The 12,947-nt window shown below is 43.2% G+C and overlaps 1 long non-coding RNA gene across 1 annotated transcript; it reads right to left on the bottom strand.

Moving 5' to 3' along the window:
- Positions 1–9,539, bottom strand: LOC139183149 (uncharacterized). The gene is made up of 2 exons (XR_011566642.1): positions 9,103–9,539; positions 1–1,546 (listed from the first exon to the last, which is right to left on the bottom strand). It is a non-coding gene; the product is annotated as an uncharacterized lncRNA (long non-coding RNA).
- Positions 9,540–12,947: the final 3,408 nt, after the last annotated feature.

The raw sequence follows: 12,947 nt of genomic DNA on the forward strand, positions 1-12,947 counted from the left end.
TCACATATATGCAGAATTTAAAAATATGATACAATGATTTTTAACAATTTAAAAAAGAGAAACAGATTCATAGACGTAGAGAACAAATTTATGGTTACCAAAGGGGAAAGAGAGGTAGGAAAGGGATAAATTAAGAGCTTGGGATTAAGATATACACACTACTATATATATAAAAAAATAAGCAACAAGAGCCTACTGTATAGCACAAGGAACTATATTTAATATCTTGTGATAACCTATAATGGAAAAGAATCTGAAAAAGAATATATATATGTGTGTGTATATATGTATATATGCATTAACTGAATCACTTTGCTGTACACAAAAACATTGTTACTCTTCAATTAAAAAATTATGAGCTGCATTATGAAGCCAGACTTCTTGGAAGAGGAGACGTGGCAGGTTTAACAACCAAGAAGGTTAACCTCCTTTTAGACTCCTCCTCCACACTGCTTGCTCCTGGCTAAGTCATTCTTTGGCTGGGGGATATATTGAGGGGAAGTGGCTGAGAAGATCAGTGGAGGGATAAAAAGGGCCCTAACGAAGCAGCTGGTCTAGTTAACTGCAGAGGCCTACAGCAGTTCAAAATTAAGAAAAAACAAATTATGTGTTCCTCTCCCATATTCTGAAGGCACTGCCAGTTAGCTGAACACTTAATAAATTTTGTATTGTTTTGCAATTGTCTCTGTGTTGTTGAAGGTAGCTGCAATACTCATTAGCGCTTTGTAAGATTTTTTTCTTTAACTACTTTAGTCCGTTTATAAGCAAACTGTTGGGTGTCTCTCTGATCCAGATACTGGGAAAACAGTTACAATGAACTCTTGTGAATCATCTATGAGCTTAAGGAAATGAGAAAGAAAATTAGCATATCCCTACATGGCCCTAGTGGTAAAGAACCCACATGCCAATGCAGGAGACACAGGTTTGATCTCTGGATCAGAAAGATGCCCTGCAGGAGGGCATGGCAACCCACTCCAGTATTCTTGCCTGAAGAATCCCATGGACAGAGGAGCCTGGCAGGCTGCAGTCCATAGAGTCACAGAGTTGGACATAACTGAAGCAACTTAGCATGCATCCAGTCAATTTTGCACCATTTTTTAATTTAAAATTTGTGATGTTTAATTTTATGTGTCAACTTGACTGGGCTAAGGGATACCCAGATAACCTGCAAAACATTCCTGGGTGTGTCTGTGAGGGTGTTTCTGGGAAATGTTTGCATTTAGATAGGAGACTAAGTAAAGATCACCCTCACCAGTGCAGGTATATGTCACCCAACGTGCTGGGCCCCTGAACAGAATGAAAAGGTGTAGAAAGGGCCTACTGTGCTGATCTCAAGTCTGTGCTCCCTGCCTGAGGGACATCCATCTTCTCCTGTCCTCAGATTTGGGTGCTCCCGTTTCCTGGGCCTTTAAACTGGGACTCGGCAGGACCCTGGTCCTCAGGCCTTCAGACTTGGACTGAATTGCATTATCTTCCTTCCTGGTCTCCAGTGTGCAGTCAACAGGTTGTAGGACTTCTCGGCCTCCAAAATCAAGTGAATCAATCCCTACAATAAATAAATACATATAATTGGTTTTGTTTCCCTGAAGAACTTTGACTGATATAATATTCCCCAAGAAACTATGAAGAAACATGATTTTGTCTTTTGCAGATAAGGACTGAATAGTTAAGAAAAAGTATATAACCAAACAATGTGTCCACCTGTTCAGTGCCATGGCGGGACTCTTACCCACACTTACCTGACTGCAAAGTTCATACTCTTTTGATCACCCAGTGTCACTGGGGAGGAAGACAAGGCCCATGTGTGAAGAGAAGTATGAAAGGCAGCCTATAAAAATATGAATAAACCCATACAAGGCATGAGCTGATGAAGTGGCAGAATCCTGAAGGGCTATGAAATTTCAGACCCAGATCATCTCATTCTGATATACTCCATCACTTACTCTGAAGAAGGGTCTTAAAAACAAGTATCTGGCGGTCCAATCATTGCCTTGGCCGAAAGTGGACATGCAAGTTGCTACCAGCTTGGATTTGTCCTTCGGCCAGTGCTACAAGTAACAGTATGTCATGTTACCCAGAGAACTTTTCAAATACCCACACCCATCTGATGTTTGAAGAAGGGTGGAGGAGACTGGGTGTCCAGAACGTCCAGGCTGGAGTCATTACATGATTCGTGAGCCAAAACCACCTGTTCTTTAGAACCACTCCTCCAAAAGATCAACTATAAAGAAGTGTATCTGGGGATAAGCAGTTGAATCTTTTTCATATTTAATGTACAAGTATATCTAAGGCAGTATTCAGTGAATACTCAAAAAATGTACAAATTATTCATCCATACCTGTGTGTGAGCTGTATTCTTCCCAGCAACAGAGCTCAGTTAAATTCAAGTAGGTTACTATTCAGTGTTCGAGATAAATTTTCTTCTAGTCAGTTTTTCTCTTCACATAAAATGGACTTAATATAAAGCCTGTTTGACTTTACCTCTTACTTTTGTTAAATAAAGTTTGTACATTGTATTTACTTTGATGTCTGGTCCACTGTGCCTTACTGAGGATGGTGGCTCATTCTCCCTGAAGTTATCATTCAGGTTTTTGTTTTTTTTGTGTGTAAGAAAAATTTTTTATATATCTCAATTTTAAGAGTGTTTTATTTTTAAACTTTACAATATTGTATTAGTTTTGCCAAATATCGAAATGAATCCGCCACAGGTATACCTGTGTTCCCCATCCTCCCTCCCCATACCCTCCCTCTGGGTCATTCAGGCTTTATCTAGAAATTGGCAGCACAACATTGGAGCTGACTGCACCCAGGGTCAGAGGCAGACCTTGTGTAGGTTATGTTTGAAGGACACGCATCCCCTGTGGAGGGCCTGGGGCAAAACCCCAGGGGGACATTTCATTTTGGATATTGGTGAAGAGACCTCATCAGACCCTCTCCTGAAAGTGCAAACTTAGGACACACAGATGGTGAGTTAGAAAAGCTCAGTTTGTCTCCTTAATTATCCCTGTCTCTCTCTCTCTCTGGGCGTCACTGTCCTGGCATTCTTGGACTCAGAATAACTGAGCTCCTGCCACCATGTGCTCCCCTGCTGTGTCACCTCCCCACGAAGCCTTATAGTGGACCTGAACTACTGAAGGCACATCTACACATACATAGACCAATCACAAGTCCCTGCTCTTCTTCAAAGCAGGAATTATGCCTTTACATACTTTCACATGGGCTTCCCTGATGGCTCAGTTGGTAAAGAATCTGCCTGCAATGCAGGAGACTCCAGGTTCAATTCTGTGGTCGGGAAGGTCTGCTGGAGAAGGGATAGGCTACCCATTCCCATATTCTTGGGCTTCCCTTATGACTCAGCTGGTGAAGAATCCACCTGCAATGCGGGAGACCTGGGTTTGATCCCTGGGTTGGGAAGATCCCCTGAAGAAGGAAAAGGCTATCCACTCCTGAATTCGGGCCTGGAGAATTCCATGGACTGTATAGTCCATGGGGTCACAAAGAGTTGGATGTGACTGAGGAACTTTCACTTTCATACTTTCACATCTACCTCACTATGGGATGTATGGTAAGCACACAACCAATATTAATGGAATGAAATTAAGGACTGGCAAACTTTGTCTCTAGGCAATTTGAGATATCAGTTATGTTCCAGTCTTAAAGGCAAGGCTCCCCAGGTGGCTCAGCTATAAGGAACATGCCTGCTAAGGCAGGAGACATAGGAGACGTGAGTTCGATCTTGGGTTGGGAAGATCCCCTGGGGAAGGGAATGGCAACCCACTCCAGTATTCTTGCCTGGAGAATCCCATGGACAGAGGACTCTGGCAGGCTGCACTCCATGGGGTAGCAAAGAGTCAAACACGACTGACTAAAACAACATGAAGGCAAAGGCTGGAGGACAAGCTGTAAAACAGAATTCTGTAAGGAAAGTAGCCGTTTTCACTTGAGATAGAGGTAGAAGAAAAGACCCTGACGCCAGGAAAGATTGAGGGCAGGTGGTGAAGGGGGCAACAGAGGATGAGATGGTTTGATGACATCACCAAATCAATGGACATGAGCTTGAACAAACTCCAGGAGATAGTTAAGGACAGGAAAGGCTGGTGTGCTGCAGTCCAGGGGGTCGCAGAGTTGGACACGACTTAGCAACTGAACAACACTGCAGGATAAGTGGCAATGAATATTTGGAGAAACGACTTGGAAGTTAGGAAGAGGGGAAGGGCTCACAAAAGTAGGAGTAGAATCTCAGTTTTGAGAAAGAGTTCTGTGCCATTCTTTCTTCCTTGGCCTGGTGATAGTGGCCAGGCACAGCTGGCAGAAGGATGGATGGGATTTAGGTAGGTCCTTTGAGTAAAAGTCTCTTCTCTCTTTCTGATCTAATCTAATTCCAGGGGCCCAGATTGGCTGGGGAAGACAAAACCACCCAGGCAAGAAGAGTCAAATGTCCTCAGCAAATATTGGCAGTGCTCATTTACTTCTCATAGGCCCCGTACCCTAAAGGTGGGGGAAGAAAATTCCGGGCTGAAAATATAATTAGTCAGCCTGCTGGTTTGGGCTCTAATTTAATCTGGGCAGCTGTGTCAGGAGCCTGTATTAGCATGACACTGGGAGGCGGAGAATATAATTACTGAGCAATAGAGTAGGGGAGGAGAAGTGGGATGGTGACCGGTTTGTGCTTGTGGGAGAGGATGGGGGGTGGAGGGTGATGTCAATGAAAAGTGAGGATTCTCCTGGGAGAAGGCGCTAGGAAAGAGGCTTCTCTTCGTGGATGGACGGTGACTTTAATTTGGCTTTTGAGAAATGATGTGTGTGTTGTGCAGGATGTGTGCGTCTGTGTTGGTGTGAGGGGGGGTGGGGCTCGGTAGCTAGCAGCTAGTCCACTCTGCATGACAAAGGTGAGCTTGAGAGCTGATAGATGGGCCTTGTTGGCTAGTGTGGAGAAAAGGGGACAGAGGGGACAGGAGTGAAGGAGCAAGTTAGGGTTCAATTCTGAACAAATATTCTCAGATACTTTTTCAGTGGATCGAAGTGGGGAAAGAGAAGAAGAATTTTAAATGTGCATGCTCATTATCTCCTTTTTGTCTTAGGCAAAAGAAATGAGATTGGAAAAATATTTTGTAGGCAATTTCACTTAGACCAAAAAGCTACCAACTACCAATTTCACTTTGAGGATGCCTACTTTGTGCAGAGCTCTGGGTTAAGCAGCTTATACTTTAATGTCCTAAATGGTCCTTTGAAAGTTCAACAAGATACATGGTATGCTGCTGCTGCTGCTGCTGCTAAGTCGATTCAGTCATGTCCGACTCTGTTCGACCCCATAGACAGCAGCCCACCAGGCTACCCCGTCCCTGGGATTCTCCAAGCAAGAACACTGGAGTGGGTTGCCGTTTCCTTCTCCAAAGCATGAAAGTGAAAAGTGAAAGTGAAGTCACTCAGTCATGTCTGACTTTTAGCCACCCCATGGACTGCAGCCTACCAAGCTCCTCTGTCCATGGGATTTTCCAGGCAAGAGTACTGGAGTGGGTTGCCATTGTCTTCTCCGGATACATGGTATGATAACCCATACCATGGGTTAACAATGGAGGAAACTGAAGTTCAGAGGTGTTAATTACAATACTCAAAGTCAGACAGCTACTAAGTTTGAAGTTATCATTTAAATCCAGGCCTATCTGACTCAAATCACTATGCTATTAACTAGCAACCCAAAAGAGGTGTTATCCTTTCCATGTTTGGGGCTTCTCTGGTGGCTTAGACAGTAAAGAATCTACCTGCAGTGTGGGAGTCTTGGATTCCATTCCTGGGTCAGGAAGATCCCCTGGAGAAGGGAATGGCTACCCACTCCAGTATTATTGCCTGGAGAATTCCATGGACAGAGGAGCTTGGCAGGCTACAGTCCATGGGGTCACAAAGAGTCAGACTTGACTAAGCAACTAACACTTTCACTTTCTCCATGTATATTTGGGGGAACTGAGGCTCAGAGTAGTGACATAATTTGAATTAGCTCAAAACATGACTTAGTATCACAACTGGAAACAGATCTTGGATCTCACACAATACTGTCTTTTTACATAAAGGATATGTAGGGGAAAGAAGATATTATTTACCAAGAAAAGAACTAGATATCTTGAAAGATATACAAATACAAGAATGGTTTTCCTCACCCTCAACCCAGCACTTTTCATTATAACTAAAAAGTATGCTAACAAACAGCTAAATTTTTTGCTCATTTGTTATATACTAGGTGATATACTAAATTTTATACACCCTCTTATTTCACTCTCACAACACCAGAGATGGGCATTAGTATTGTCCCATGTTACATGAGAAGATAAGGCTTCAAGGCTACACAGCTTGCCCAAACTCACATAGCGGGTCAGTGACAAAGCAGTGATTCAAATCCTGACAGCCCGCCTCTCTCTTTATTACCACCTCCCTGTGAAACGCTGTTCCTTCAAGCATCAGCCCATCCTTCCTTCAATATCCAAGATGGATCTATCAGCTTTATCTACCCTCTTAAAGTGACATAACACTTAACAAAATTCCACAGAAATCTTCCTTTATTTCAACCCTAGGCCAGTCCCACTCACATTTCAGCCTATTATTTGGGGAGTGGGAAAACATATAGATATTTATTGGGGATCTTTTTCTTTACTCTCAGAGCTATCTTTCTCTGTAGCTTTTAACCTTTCCCCACCCAGGCAAGGCCTTGCAAATTTGTCCTCTGTCTTCTGTCCTAGGGGTCTCTGTCTTTTAAGCAAAAATCAGAGGAGAAGCCTGGTTCTTCTATTGCTTTTGTCCTTTTGAGGTTCCATCTGCCCTTTTGCTCTCTTTTTCCCAGGCAACTATCTCTCGAGGGGCCTAGAGAGCCACTGGGAGTGAGAACGTAGAGAAGTCAACTCTTGGCCTCCCAAGGGAAGGGGGAGCCCGGGAGGAAGCTGTGCTCCAGGGCTTCTGGACAACTGATTAGCTGGAGGAGATGGCCCTTCATGCCTGCCTGCCTAGTCCCGCTTGCTCAGCTGCTCAGCATCTGCCCTGCCCCCAAGAGAAGAGTGGGTCTTCTCTAGGGTCCCTGCCAATCTCCTGGGCTCTGGCAAAACGAGCCAAGAAGGGCGCAGATGTGTCCTGCATCCTGAAGCCTGCAGGCACCACTGGGCGGCTCTGCAGCCCATATCCGGGAAGCCAGAAGGAGCAACGTGATTTCACAGGTCTCCCTACCCCTGAAATCCTCCACCCCCCACAGTGTTTGCTCCCTATGTCTTCCCCCTCAGGCCCCCAAATCCTCTCCTCCCTCCTCAGAAGAAAGCATAGGCTATAATTAGAAAATGCTTCTGACCGAAAGTCAAAAAGGTTACTTTCATCACTAGCCACTAAGATCCCACAAACTGAGCAGCGTGACCTAAGTAAACAAATAAAGTTGATTCAAAAGAAAGAGACTGGTTATATCAGTTACCAAGGCAATGACAAGGGTCACTCCTAGTATGGCCATCAGAATGAGTGGATTTATAAGCCAGCAGCAATGATACAGTCTTCATAATCAGACAGACCAGAGATGAAATCCTGGCCTTCTTCTGAGACTGCTGGAGCTCCTTTTCTAACGTCTAACCCAAAGTCAATCTCAGGCAACTGCAGACAAACCAACCTGGGGGACACTCTACACCACAGAAGAACGATACTCTTCCAAAACGTCAAGGTCACGAGAGAGAAAGGGAAATTGAAAAGCAATTCCAGATGAAAGGAGATAAAATAGACATGAAGTCTATGTGCTATGTGTGATTCTATACTTCATGGAGGAAAAAATTAAATTTGAATAAGATCTATCTTAGATGATAATGTTGTGTCATTGTCAGATTTCCTAATTTTGATCTTTGTACTAGACTTGTGAAAATTAGTAGATTTGTTTTAAGGTGACACAACATCTGCAAATTATTCTTAAAATTCAGAAAAAGAGACTGTGTGATAATGCAAAATATTAACCATTGTCAGTCAGTGTGACAGGTGATGTGCATGTGCAGTCTTCTCTTGTGTTGTTGGAAGAGGGTGTTTGCTATGACCAGTGTGTTCTCTTTGCAAAACTCTATTAGCCTTTACTCTGCTTCATTCTGTACTCCAAGGCCAAATTTGCTTGTTACTCCAGGTGTTTCTTGACTTCCTACTTTTGCATTCCAGTCCCCTATAATGAGGACAGTTTTGGGGGGGTGTTCTAGACGCAAAGAGTCAGACACGACTGAGCAACTGAACTGAACTGAACTGAGACGGTTTTGTAGGTCTTCATAGAACCTTTTGAAATCCTATTCAACTTTGACTCAAATAAAAATTTACCCAATCTTAGGAATAAGCCCTCTTTTAACCCTTAAATCCAGCCAATCTCTTGAGATAATCCATCAGTTTGGGTTATGTCAACCTTTTCAACTGTGGCCTGGTAGTTGCCTCCTACTACCTTAGGCAAAGCAGAACTCAGAGAATAAGTATAGGCTGCCACCTGGTGGCCTTTAAAGAAAATTACTTGAAAAATTCATCTGTACACAGAAGTTGGCAGAATAGGAAACACCAGGACACAGAGATTCTGCTTCAAGTCTCGTTTAATTTATCTGTGGGTTATAAAGTCCACTCTATGGAAGTGAATTTTGAAGTCTAGAGTCAAGATATATTCACTGTTTTCCCCAGAGTATTTACTCAATAAATGGTAACTAGAATTACTAGAAACATAAAATGTTATACTGGAAAGAAACTTGAAGACCATTTATTTTTATCTAATCATTTTATAGTTAAGAAACCTTGGGACTTCCCTGGTGATCCAGTGGTTAAGAATCTGCCTTGAAATGCAGGGGATTAGGGTTTGATCCCTGGTCAAGGAACTAAAATCCCACATACCTCTGCCAAAAAATATTAAAAAAAAAAAAAAAGAAGAAGAAGAAGAAAAAAGAAAGAAACCTAAAATCCAGAAAAGATGCAGATCAAAGTCTAAAGGACAGGCTTTTGACTCCTTGCTTTTATCAAACCTATTTCAGAAGAAACCAGTTTATCCTGAGTGCAGCAAAATGATAGAATGTGACTACAGAACACTTGAGTTTAAATCTCATTCACACCCACCCTCTCATTTACTCCTACCTTCTAAAGTGGGCCTGGCTGCTGCCAGCTCCAAGTAGGTAAGGGTAGGAGGGGGCTCCAGAGGAGGGAACTGTCCCGTCGGTGAAGGAGGACAGCTGTGACAGGAGCAGGTTCCTGCAAGAGATGAGATGTTTTTATGAGGTCGGTCGGCCAAAGCAACTTGCCTTTTGAAGTTGGGGTGGTTTTACACTCTAGTTTTGCTTTCTCTTGTGTATGGATCACTTCCTTTCAGATTCTCTCTCTGCACTTGTCTTAGGTTCTGTTTCTCTTCTTCTCCTCCCTTCTTCCTCTTTCTTTCTCTCTAACCCTAAACAAAGAGAACTCTCCTTGGAGCCAAGAGTCCTGCACAGACCAATAGCTGGGGTGGACCGTACACCATCTCCCGCTCTGCAACTCTGCCTCTGATCAGAAGCTGACGGTTATCCCACTTCCTCTGATTAACTGACACATCACTGATAAAACTTTTTAGCATCCTTGCAGAAATCCTGGTTTGTTGTTCTCCACCCATCAGTGGGTTCTGCCCCACACCCTCTCTTGCCTCCATATCTGCTCTGCCCCCCAGGTTCTCTGGTCCACTGTGGCTGGGAAGAACAGGCTAACTTCGGTGGAATGGCCGCAGAGTTTCAGGGCTTCTCTTCTGTAGAGATGAGAGGAGAATGTAAGCTTAGAAAAGAGCCCTCCACCTCTTCCTGCAATCTGCTTCTCCTGCCCCTTCCTCATCAGAACTCAAGTTCTCATGTTCTGCCTCTAAACCCTAAACCCCACACTCAAACACTGCATTTCCCCTTATATCAGATCTAAAGCAACCTTCAAATTCTGCCTGCTGTTGTGGCTTTTAATCCCCCTCCTTTTAAAGACTTTAGAGTGCTGGACCTAAAGACCACAGCTTTAAATGTTTCCCAAGTCCATGAGGTCACTAAGTGCCTCCTGGCACTTGACGCACAGTTTCTCAAAGGTCCAACTCACCTTAGATGCTCTTTCACCCAAACATTTTGACAGCTTTTCTTTCATCCCCTCATTGTTTTCTTACCACCAGTTATACCATTGCTATCAGCGGTGACTATGTACCAGCTTCCTGGTAGAGAGAGGAACCGTCCTAGAAGCCATCCTTTCTTCTAGCTAGGAAGACGAAGCTGAAAATGTTTCCACATTTCTTGTTCCTCAAGTCCACAGGGTTATCCCAGCTCCCAAAGTCCTCGAACTCCCATCCTGTGAATCCCCAGATCCCTCCTCGTTCACTGCACTTATGTTCACATCCTGTGGACCTCAGACTCTGTCCTCCTCAAAGGGTTTCTAAGACACTGAGCTTACTACATGAATCACACTTGAGACCCCATGAGGCCTCTAAGTTAAATGACATACTTCTAAATTAAACAGGCTTGATCAGAAGAAAGGTAGGACATAGGCTTACCAGACAATCTCTGTTCAAACCATCCGAGTGTGATGAAAGACCTGAGCAGCGTTTTTTAATCTAGAGAAGGCAGAACAGAAACGACTGTAGTGGAGGACAACTTTCCTATGAGTGATGTGTTTGGGATGTTCCTCAAAAAAATAAAAAAGAGAGAGAGACTAAGACATTTGGGAAATAGAAACTCCTTCTGAGAGAATCACAACTGATGTCAGCTTGCTAAAATCTTCAAGAAGTTGTGCCTTAAAGAATAAGTTTTTTCTTTTGTTAGCCATGTATTTCTTCCAAATTATTTAATCACACAAGAGAGTAAGCCTTCTAAGGGATAGCATTTTATATTGTCTATCTTTGTATCCCCCTGGATCTAGTTTTTCTCTGGAACTTAGATGGCAGACAACTAAATTCAATTCAAATAGAATTATCACATCAGATCCCCACAGGAATGCCCTTTGCAGAGGCTGGTGACATACTGCTCTTTAGTTCTGCTGGATTTATAACAGAGAAGAGATAGCAAAACAGAACGAGGAACTTCACTGCAGTTAAACTGAGTGATTCAGAGCACTGGGTGTATTAGGAAATAATAGTAAATCCCATTTCTTTGAATCCTGTACTGCCAAGCACAGAAGCAAAGAAAAGGACAAGATGAACCTCTGCAGGTCTGAATGTCTCATGAAGTTCAAAAAACTCTTCATGAGTTGAACCCTTACTTTCTCTCCTACGGCACTACCCATGCTCTCTCCCCACTTTAAAAAAAAAAAATTTTGGCTATGTGGGCTCTTAGTTCCCTGACTGGGGATTGAATCTGCACCCCCTGCACTGGAAGCAGAGTCTTAACCACTGGATCACCAGGGAAGTCCCTCTCTCCCCTACTTTTGAGCCTTTGGTACAGGAAGGGGACAAACGCATTCAAACTCCCACATCAGTGATTTGCAGAAACAGACCCAGTGGAAAATGGCTGCTCGCAAACCTCACGGTCTGAAAACAGAGAAAGCTGAGAACTGAAATGGAAGCAACTAGCTTGCATCTGGGCTGGGGCAGAGGGGTCCAGCTGCTTGGCCCAGAGCAGCGGCTGTGAGCAGCAGCTTGTCCATCTTGGGACAGTCTTGCTGGGCAGCTGTCCTGGCTCTGCCCCAGGTCTGGCTGGGCTGCCTGCCAACTAGCTCTCAATCTGGTAGCTTCAGAACTTTTTCCCAATCCTGCTCAGCTATTTGATGGACACCTCAGTGCTAGGAAACTGTTCTTATTTATCAGTGTTATCAGGTTACATGTCTGGAGGACAATATTCAAAGGCCATTTTTACTTAGCTTTGTAATGGATAACACTTTGTTCCCTAACGCATTCTCTCTTGCCTTTCTAATGATTTCTTACCAAAGATCTCTCACTTAATATTTTCACTTTCTGTAAGAAACCACACATAGGTACAGGAGAGAAGAGTAAAAGTATGTGTAGATTTCTAGAGCCAAGAGAACCTTACAAAATCTTTCTCTATTTGTCGAAAAGGAAGCTGATAGCCAGAGAAACTGAGTAACCAGCATATAGCTAGTGTTAAAGCCAGATGGCTTTTTTACTCCCAGTTCAGTGTTTTTACTAAATTTCATAAAGCAAGGGAGGTCACCCTAGAATGACAAGTTGACCATGTGATAAGGCGTTAAACTACTGAATCGCATGGGCAGTAGAGAGATAACTCTACATCTCAGATAGTTTAAGAGTTTTTATTTTTAACCGGGGGTGGGGGGGGGGTGGCGGGAAACGAGCAGAATCTCCTAAAAACCTCCTGAAATCTTGAACTATATCTAGCAGAAAAAGGACAATTGGTCAAGGTTTCAGGAAGCCCGTGGAATATATGATGAGAAAACTTTAGAGAGTCAAAGATATAGAGGCTCCATCCCTGGGCAGGGGAGATCCCCTGGAGAAGAAAATGACCACCAACTCCAGTATTCTTCCCTGGAGAATTCCATGGAGAGAGGAGCCCGGCAGGCTACAGTCCAAGGGGTTGCAAAGAGTCGGACACAACTGAAAGACTGAACACACACACACACACACACACACAATGTTATCAGAGGACATAGGAAGGGTAGATAAGAGGGAGAGAGAGAAATATTCTACAATTGAGGAATAAGACAAACATAGAATACTCTGGACTTCTTTGTCTTCCTAGGGATCATACAGCAGCATCTTTGTCTTTCAGCAATTGCTTTTAAAGAAGAAAACATTTATTTAAAAAAAAATCACAGACCTTTTTTTAATTAACAAAAAAAAAAAACCTCTCAAAATTTGCTTGTGAAATGAATTTTTGTGAAATGAAAATTTGTTTCTTTAATGAGTAAGGTCACTTTGGTGGCTTCAGGGACTAGAGTTTTCCTAGAGTTTTGCAACTAGTCCTTTAGGAAGATTATCTTCATTTTGCAGATAGGAAGTTGAGGTCTGGAGGTGTTAG

This window comes from Bos indicus, chromosome 5 (assembly GCF_029378745.1).
Source record: "Bos indicus isolate NIAB-ARS_2022 breed Sahiwal x Tharparkar chromosome 5, NIAB-ARS_B.indTharparkar_mat_pri_1.0, whole genome shotgun sequence".
Lineage (NCBI taxonomy): Eukaryota > Metazoa > Chordata > Mammalia > Artiodactyla > Bovidae > Bos > Bos indicus.